The 9,149-nt window shown below is 45.1% G+C and overlaps 1 long non-coding RNA gene across 1 annotated transcript in view; it reads left to right on the forward strand.

Annotated features, from left to right (window-relative positions):
• Positions 1–8,490, forward strand: part of LOC119180284 (uncharacterized) — a 171,098-nt gene extending 162,608 nt beyond the window's left edge. Inside the window, exons 4-6 of the long non-coding RNA XR_005111012.2 lie at positions 3,431–3,478; positions 5,445–5,474; positions 8,436–8,490. This is a non-coding gene — a long non-coding RNA (uncharacterized LOC119180284). The remainder of the gene's footprint in view (positions 1–3,430; positions 3,479–5,444; positions 5,475–8,435) is intronic.
• Positions 8,491–9,149: the final 659 nt, after the last annotated feature.

Consider the following 9,149-nt stretch of genomic DNA (forward strand, 5'->3'; position numbering starts at 1 on the left):
CAGAAAATAGCATCTTTCTGAGATCTTTTGAAGGCAAAAGCTGGCTTCAATATTGCTGGCAAAGCACTGCGAGAACTTCCACTTCAGCAATTTTTTTAAACCCCTTGCGATTTTTTTAAAACCCCCTATTCCGCCCAGCGTGAAAGAAAAAGAAAGCAATGGAGCTGCTGTTCTCCTGTATTTGATTGTTTGTTTGTTTGTGGCCTCTAATCCATGGCTCATACCCACCTGGGGGATTGGCCAAGAGAACATATAGTCTCATATGGACGATAACTGTGCTATTGCTTACAACAACAACAACAACAACAAAAAAAAACGAGGGGGAGTTGTATAGTGAAGACATTATTTCCCTTGTGATCACCTCCTCGTCTGCAACCGAGGCAGCTATGCCATCTAGCGGTGTATCTGAGAACCGACGTTCGCGGCAAGCCTTTTGGTCGTATTCACGCTCAAGTCGCAATCCTTCGTCTCACTGCGCGGCCGTGCATCCCTCGCTAAATGCTGCTCCGCTTCTGTGAAACTCGAAAAAGTGCGTGGCGCGGGCACCCATCGATTCCAGTTCGTAGAGTTTACACATGCCGCGGTAAACAATAAGCGAGCACGTAGGATTTCACCAGCACGAGCATAAATAACTCTTGTTAGGGACATAAGAAAACTCGCTGTGCGACATGCGCGCCACTTTTCAATGCACTTCATTGACTTCCTGTTTGGTGGCTTGTTACCACAACCGACATACGTGTCGTTTTGAAGTTGTTTTAGGGCCTCAAAGTTGCCCCAGAGTGTGGGCAATTTTAGGTGGTTTCCTTTGAATGAGTGGATTTCATTATAAATTTATGGCATCACGTTCATGGCATCGAGCCCTTCCTCGTGAGTACAAGTAAAGAAAGAAGCCCACGAGACGGCCAATCCCACAAACCCACAGGAGCGTTTTTACCGCTGTTACAATTTTTTTACGAGAATCTAAAGGAATGCAGTGCTACACATAGCTAAGTTCAGTTGTCTTATATACAGACTTTTGTCTTTTTTTTTGTGTGTGTTTATTGTGTTATCCTTTTGAAGTTTTTTTGTTAAAAATTCAACACCTTGAAATTATTACCTATATTACCTAATGAATTCAACCATTCCTTTCCAGAAGCGAATAAATTTATAAAGCAAGGCACCGTCCCATTCTTGGAGTATCTCCCTAGGTGGGCTGCGCCAAGTTGTTGAGGAACCAACAAACCAACCAATCCCACAGAGTTGGTGTGAGCCATTCACTTAGGCCTTCATCATTATCATCATCATCTTCTTCTTCATCATCATCGTCATCATCATCATCATCAATAATCCCCTAGAGTGGGTACATGCCATAGGTTGAAGTAAAAAGAGAAAAACAAACAAGGTAGCCATTGTTATCGAGTCCAGCAAGCCTGTTACAGTAACGCTTTACCTTTGCGATGGGTACGTACAGCATTTCGCTGGCGTTTACTATCTAACAGGAAAGTAGAAGTTAGAAGTTCTCGCTCAGGCCTGTTTCAAGTCATGTCGCCTTTTGACGGCATTCATTATGGTTGAAGAGTGGCCGTTGGCACGCTTGTAAGGTCTTAAGGTGTATGCCGTTACCGTTCTCTATGTCAGATGCACGAGGGTCCTACTGATCCATTTTTTGGGCAATGTGGACCGGTCTTCCTTCAGGGGCAACTCTGAGCTCGACGTACTTGCGTTCTGATGTATCGTGAAGGTCATTGTAAAGCGGTCGGAGCAGCTGAAGTTTGCACCCAAGACGTCGTGTTTTGGTTGTCGTTTTGAAATCTCAGCGTGGTTTTCACAGAGCTGCCACAGCAGATCATCAATAAAGCTGTGGCAGCACGGTAATGATGGAACGCAAGTCCCCGTCATCAACATTGTGCCAAAAGAAAAAAAAACCGGTAAATTAAGCAACAAATATTTATCGGTTTTTACACGAAGAAGTTATTCAAGAAAGGGGTCTAAAGCGTGCCCACTGTATAGCTTTTAAGACAGTCTTAAACCACCGCGAAATGAAAATCGAGAGAGTGATTGTTTTCTCGTCATTATTACCTTTGGCACCACGGTGTAACGTCCTCTGCGCCACTTCTTTGTGAAGGTGACGCACAGAATTCGTCAAAAGTTCCCAGGCCACTATCCCATTTGTTTTTATGGCAGCATGGACTGCATGGGCATTTTCGATAGCCCCTGTACATAGCCAGCACTAAGCGCTGAACCGATCGATATATCGCACTTCTCGGCTACACTGCGTGGGGAGAAATTTGTCTGTATTCATACGACAAATCGTGACCGTGGTACGCTCTCAACAGATCTGCGCGTCAACTCGAAGGAACCATGCATTTTGAAAAAAAAAAAAAACTATTTTCAGTCCATTTTCTGGGACTCTTACTCTCTTCATAGAGACACCTTAACTCTTTTTGGGCAGTATTGCAGTATTGTAGGAGAGTCGTTGAACACAAAAGAGAGTGAACATGTCTCTCCAAATGGAGTGACATACGTGACAAATCAGGAATCACACACAAAAGGAGAGAAAAGACTCCTTCGTTGTCTTAGGATGTAGTAGGATAAAGAGGTGTTCGTATTAGGGATGCTTCAGTGAACTAAATAAGAATGCGCTCGCACTTCACTATACTTGTTGTTGTTCTTGTTTTCCCCTGCACATGGCTCGTACGCAATGAAGGGGATTGGCCGATTATACCGCGAATTTTCCCGATACTTTCTGCATTGCTTCATTCTTAGGAACTCTAGTTAGGTATGAATTGAAGTGCCAATTTCGAATGTGGAAATATGTAGTGAGCCCACGCTACTTGTTTGCATATTTTTAATTGTCCAAATATCCCTGTCCTTAACCTCATGATCGGTCGTGGTCAAATATTCGGGGTAATCTCATAGTGCATTTTTCGTATCGATATGCTTCGAATAAGAAAAACATTGTATTCAGCTCAAAAATTATACATAGTACGACTGCGCATGATTAAAATGTTTTGTATTTTCAAAAAAAGTGCATGTTTGTTAACTTGTAATCTGTCGCAAGCTTCGCTGAGGTCTCCTGTGTCTACAGGCTTCTGCAACCATTTCCTCTCTTAATTACCTATTGTGACAACGATTCCTTCTGCCACATTAGAAGCATTGGTTGTGTCTGTTTTTACAATACAGATGCGACAGAATTCTGTGGTTACGACACGAAACGCCCGTTTCTCAAAGACACGTTCATCGCCGCGTCCGGATTTGGAAGTAATATATTTACAGTGCAATCTATAGATAGTGGCCATAACGGGAATTTCGCGTTCCTATAGCAAGTTCTGTTATCAATATTAACTCGATATTTCAAGCAATCCTACACCTCCTTGATTATACCTTTGCAGTGTTTGTGAATCGTTTTACGACTCCCAACACCACCCTTCTTTTTTTTCTTCGCTCACAGAGACCACCTATGCGACCACGGCGTACTCGAGATCGAGCTCCGGGCAATGTGAGTTCACAACTGCTAATATTACAGCGCGACAGTTCTGCGGGGTTATCGCCACTAAGTAGAAGTGGGGGCCAGTAAGTATACTGCCAGGTACACACGTTAATTTTCGTGGGATCCGCGGCTTCACCCGGAAAACTGTTACCGGGGGAAACGGAAGTTTTCCGATTCGACTGATCCGACAAGGCATCGCACAACGCGAGTAGCCGAACGAAAACGGAAACCCTCGATAACATTCCTTTCTTTTACCAGCCTTGGGTGTAAAAGATAATTAGGTTAACGACGAGCGACATCGGGGATAGCCATTCTTATTGGTACATTGTGTGTCGCTTGTGTATAATCAGTGTTACTTTTCATGGGTATGAATTCGCCCAGTAAAGATGTTTCGTGTTTACAGAATTGAACGCAGTGCACTGCGCCGTCACAACCGATTAAAGATACGCTCAAATGTTCAGAGAGATTTCGTACATGAATGACACGCATCACTTAACACTGAATCTGCGCAGCGACTCGCATAGACATTCGATCTCTCCTTTGTGAATAACAATACCATATTTTTTTCCTGATCTTCAGCTGAGTTGGACGCACCGGAAAGTTCGTTCTGTAAGTAACAGTGGGGTTTTTGTTAACTATATCTTAAGGCCGGACTCTCTGGGCCTCAACAATTGGAAACTAAAAAAAAAAAAACACGGGAGAGGTAAAATAGGTGGAGCCATCTGGTGGGACCATAGTCAACTAGAAAATGATAAAATTGTTAATGCATCAACCTAGTGGATCCTGCTTACCTTCGGGTCTAAATCGGGGGCCGCAGCCTAATATCGTACGAGTAACCTTTCAAAGCACTCAGACAAAAGCAAACATGTTTATAGTTGTGGTTGCCTGAACATTTACAAGATATCGACGCCATCGTTCGGTGGCCCGGCATTCCATAAACCCTCCGAATTTTCTAGTTGCTGAAGACAACCATCATTCGCACGAGGAGTGGCTGCTATTAGTAGGTATTGGTAGGCTAGAGAAAGGAATACTGGAGTGTAATGCATTCCGTATGTGGGAATATTTTTTTTCCCCTAAATGTCCAAGTGCGATACTACATGGCCGTGTTTTCGTACGCCTACCATGTATCAGTCGCTACGCATAAGCTTGTGGTTGTGGGGGGGTGGGGGAGAAATGGAGGGTGGGACGGATACTTTTTAGCGCAAAACAAAACTGACGATCACGAGAAAATGAAGCCACGCGAGGAAAGGACAGGAAACAGGGTGGGGGGGGGGGGGGGTACAAATCCGCGCACTCGAGCTCCCCTGATGGGCTACCCCATGGACGCCTATGTCTGTACACAGTACAGCGACATTCCGAATTTTCTTGAACGAGCTCACATGGTGTATCTGAAAGACAACATTATCAGACTGACGCATCGTACCGCATGAAAAGGATGAGGCACGGGATGCTTACCAGCCTGATAAGTATCCCCAGAGGAAAGTTTCGAGATGCGTGTTTTCATTGTTTATATTTTTACGGCAGTGTAATTGCTTTTTCTGCTGGCAAGGTGAACGCTCCCGAAACTTTGAAGCCACACTCATGTCACTTTAGGGTCCTGGTGTGTAATTTTGGGCGAACGTTTGTAATTATTGTTTTCCAAATCTTTATTTTGTTTTCTTTCTTCGTTACATGTGATTGATTTGTGGGGTTTAACGTCCCAAAACCACCATACGATTATGAGAGACGCCGTAGTGGAGGACTCCGGAAATTTTGACCACCTGGGGTTCTTTAACGTGCACCCAAATCTGAGCACACGGGCCTGCGACATTTCCGCCTCCATCGTCTTCGTTACATGTGAATCGTGTAATTAAAGGTTTCCCCTGTTCGTGAAACAGATATAAGGATAGGCTTTTCAACTGTTTTTGCCATTATGTGTACTGCATATTAGTTGTACTTCTACACTTCAAGGGCGTTTTTTTTTCTGGTGTTTCAGATTACGAGTCAGGAATAACCCAAATGAAAAGTAAGTTTTTAACTAATCAATAGAAGTTCGAAGATTGCTTGCCGGAAAAGAGTTTAACGCGCAAGGGTTTCAATTTTTTTCTTTCTTGTTGAAGCACCCAGTTTCAGTAACAGTAAACAGTTCGACAATGGAGATGTCATTCAAGAACCTTCAATTAACATTATTTAGAAGCTTTTGATTGACAAAACATTTTCAGCCAAAGACGCTCTTTCAAACGAAAAGAAAACCCAGACAGCTCAAAGGGTGGCATCATGAAAGGCGGAGTACAGGTGAGCCGTATAGCTGTGAGGGAACTACAATCGTTCTCGCTGATTTCTTCGTTTAGTCGTTAACCCCATTCTCACTCTCTTTCAATATCCCGCAATAGATATCGATTACATCCAAAACTCGCTTTATACTTGAGATTTGTATTAGAATATAGATTATTCTCTAATGATTTCCACGATTTATCTCATTTTGTTTGGGGTATAGTGTCGGAGAAAGCGTGGCATGTGAATACACATACTCGTCATTTCAGGGGCGCCCAGCTGTTTGGCTATACTCATGCCTGCAGATTCACCGAACCCTTGCATATTTCGTACTGCATGCTCTGCTCGAAAGTCGAAGCCATTTCTGCTGACATTCGACTTTGTGTTTCACGAAACGCTCAGTGCCTTCGTTGTGTTCTTTCAGCTGAAGGAGCGGGTAAGCTATACTTTCGCGAAATGTCTTAACGACGAGTATATCAAGTATGATCAAACGCAATAGGCATGCGTGTTCAGAAACCATAACAGCACGCGTATCAGTGACATCCCGATAACACTTACACGATTATAAAGCGCACACAGATAAGATACAGGCATTTCACGCGTGATCACAGCTTAGAAACGAACCCATGCAGTTATACGGCGAGTTGCAAACCATACATGCCCACAGCAGGATACGAAATCCAGAAAAGGTATGTAGCTCATAATTTTCTTTTTTGGATGCAGCCATTGATACTTAAACATGCTCGTCTTCCCTACCTGATATTAATAGAGCATAGATGTCACTTATAACATGGTCATAATCTAATACATAGTTTTTTGAACTGCCCATATTTTAAACACAGGCGATATGTCTGAGAATGTGTTCATACAAACCAAGCTAACAAAAAACGCGTCTCACGATAAAGGTTCGAATCTCGGTAGAAGATCAAGCAGATACGATTTGCTCGCCACGCGTGCACTCGACTTGCTGAATGCAGCCGCGTGGCTGCGACACCGGTCTGGCGGCCACAGCCAATAGCAGCGCGGGAGACGTGTGACGTCATGACAGTGGTGGCACTCATGTCGTTAGTTCTGTCCTCACCGCTCGAGTGGCTTCGGTCATCCTGGCATTTGCCAATATCGCTGTGGACAGCGGCACGCGAAGCATGAGAGAAACATTTGACATGAAATTAATCGTGCTTGAATAAAATGTTTGAAGCGCGCCATTTATGCAAGGCCATGACCGCTTTCAAACCTCTAGCGAAGTATCGAGCAGCAATCGGAGGCCATTTCGCAAGTAAGCAGCGCCACTGAGCCAACGGCCAGCCGTCTCATCGAACCAGCTGAATTCGCTCCCACCTTCTTCGCGGCCATCTAGAAAAGCAATAGCACATTCATGTAGACGTGTCAAATAAAAGCGCAAGATCTTATCGTGTTGGCAGAAATAAGTGATCGACGATGAACTCGTGTTTGGTCATGAACGGCTGTAGTGGAAGCGTCTGCACTGCTGAGCCACGCTCGGAGTCACAAACAAATGTGGACTGTTGCGATGTTTGCCACTGATGAAGGCATAGCTTTTTTGACAATGTTCTTTCGCAACGAAGCACGGATGTATAAGGATGCTTGCGTTGCGCTCAATGAAGAGGATACGATGTTTTGCGAACGGACGAGCTAGGTGTGGTATATGTGGGCGAAGCTGTATGCGCACTGATTTACCGTTCCTCGCATGCGTCCAGAATCATCGTATGCCTCGTACGGCGGATCGAAAGCGCAACATTTGTCTAGCGCTTTTGGGCACATATTCGTGTGAATAGTATGCATGTGAATTCGTGTGAATTGTCGGAGCAGTGCACATATCACCAACGGTGTTTCTACGCCTCGTACTGCTTCGAGTGGGATAGCACCATCTAATGATACCGCTGCAAAAAGCGCCGCAGAAAGGCGGCGATGTCGGCGGGCGAAAGTCGTGTCTTCGTTTAGCGAGACAAATGACGGTTGTAACGCCTTCGTGCATGCTCAGCCCAAGCTGCGAATCTCTGTTGCCAGTGCTGCTGAACCTTGGTCTGGTACTATAGTTTATTCTCATGGAGGAAGAAAACGAAAGGAGGCAGCATTACGTCACACGAGTGAAGCGCACCCTGTCGACCGAACACGTGATCGAAACGTGAGAGCTTGCGGTAGGTTGTTGTACTTTCGGCGCTGTTCCGCCTTTGAACCACCTGCGTGAGCCGGCCGGTCTGCGCTGGTTCCTTCCTCCATGGCGCCGAACCAGCAGCGCGTTTCGATTAAAAGCTACCGGGCGTCGTACTTCGAAGTATTGACAAGTCTCGTTACTGGCGTGAATTTGCGCAAAAGGTCACGTGTTGGGCCAACGTCGATGGCTTCAAAGTGGGTCGGCTTGACAAGGCTGGGTATGCCGTCATGCCACCTCCTGCATTTTGCCTTCCTCCATGGTTATCCTATTACTCCGAGCGCGTGCACACCGTACACACCGTATATTGCTAGAGAGCTTATTTTATTCGTATTGCTCTTGAGAGCATCGCCATTTTTCGCGCAGAAACTGCAATAGTCATCACCTCCTTTTACTGTGCTTTGTTACGCAGATGCGGAGTAAGTACACAAAATCGTGTTCACACTTATCACGCGTTAGCAATCTCTTGAACGTCTTATGTGTTGTCGTTCGGTGATGAGTGGTGTTGAGTTAATTCACGCCCTTTGATTCGCGTTTCTCCAGCTCCAAGGGCAGCTATGGCAACTGGTACCTGATTGTGCTTATCATTGCCATCCTCGTCGCTTCCGTGGCCTTGACAATCTTCGCGGCTGTTACCCTTAGCCGCCATGGTAAGTACACGAGAGTCTTGCACTCAACAGAATGCTCTGATAATCGAAACGGCTCAATTAATCCACAGGGAATTGGTTTTGTACTAAGAGCCTCTCATTCGCATCCAACCTTTTTTATTATATATATATTTCATGTAAACATGCCAGTCGAGTCGGAGTGGTTTCACGATGAACAGTGCTAAACGTGGCAGCACATGCGAGCTGTTGGTGTGCCTCAAATTCCGCGAACCAAAACTTGTTTCTTGGTTGAGAACTCGCCGTGGTAATACTCGGCTGCCTACCCGCAGGTCGCGGGATTGAATTTCGGTTGCGTTTTCTATGGAGGCGAAAATGCTGTAGGCCCGTGTGCTCGTCAGAGAACCCCAGGTGGCCTAAATTACCAAAGCCCTCCAGAAAGCATCTCTCAGAATCATATGGCAGTTTTGTGATGTTAAACTCTACATACCAATCAATCAATCAATCAGTCAGCGGTTGAGCACTTGGTCAGCGAGAGAGATGAGCCAACGAACCATGCCGGAGAAAAAAGCGAAACACGTCAAGGCTCCATCTGGGTCTTCAAACGCTCATTATTCTCTATTACGGCATTGTTTGAAAAATACACGCCAAA

This window comes from Rhipicephalus microplus, chromosome 7 (genome assembly GCF_043290135.1).
Source record: "Rhipicephalus microplus isolate Deutch F79 chromosome 7, USDA_Rmic, whole genome shotgun sequence".
NCBI classification, from domain to species: domain Eukaryota; kingdom Metazoa; phylum Arthropoda; class Arachnida; order Ixodida; family Ixodidae; genus Rhipicephalus; species Rhipicephalus microplus.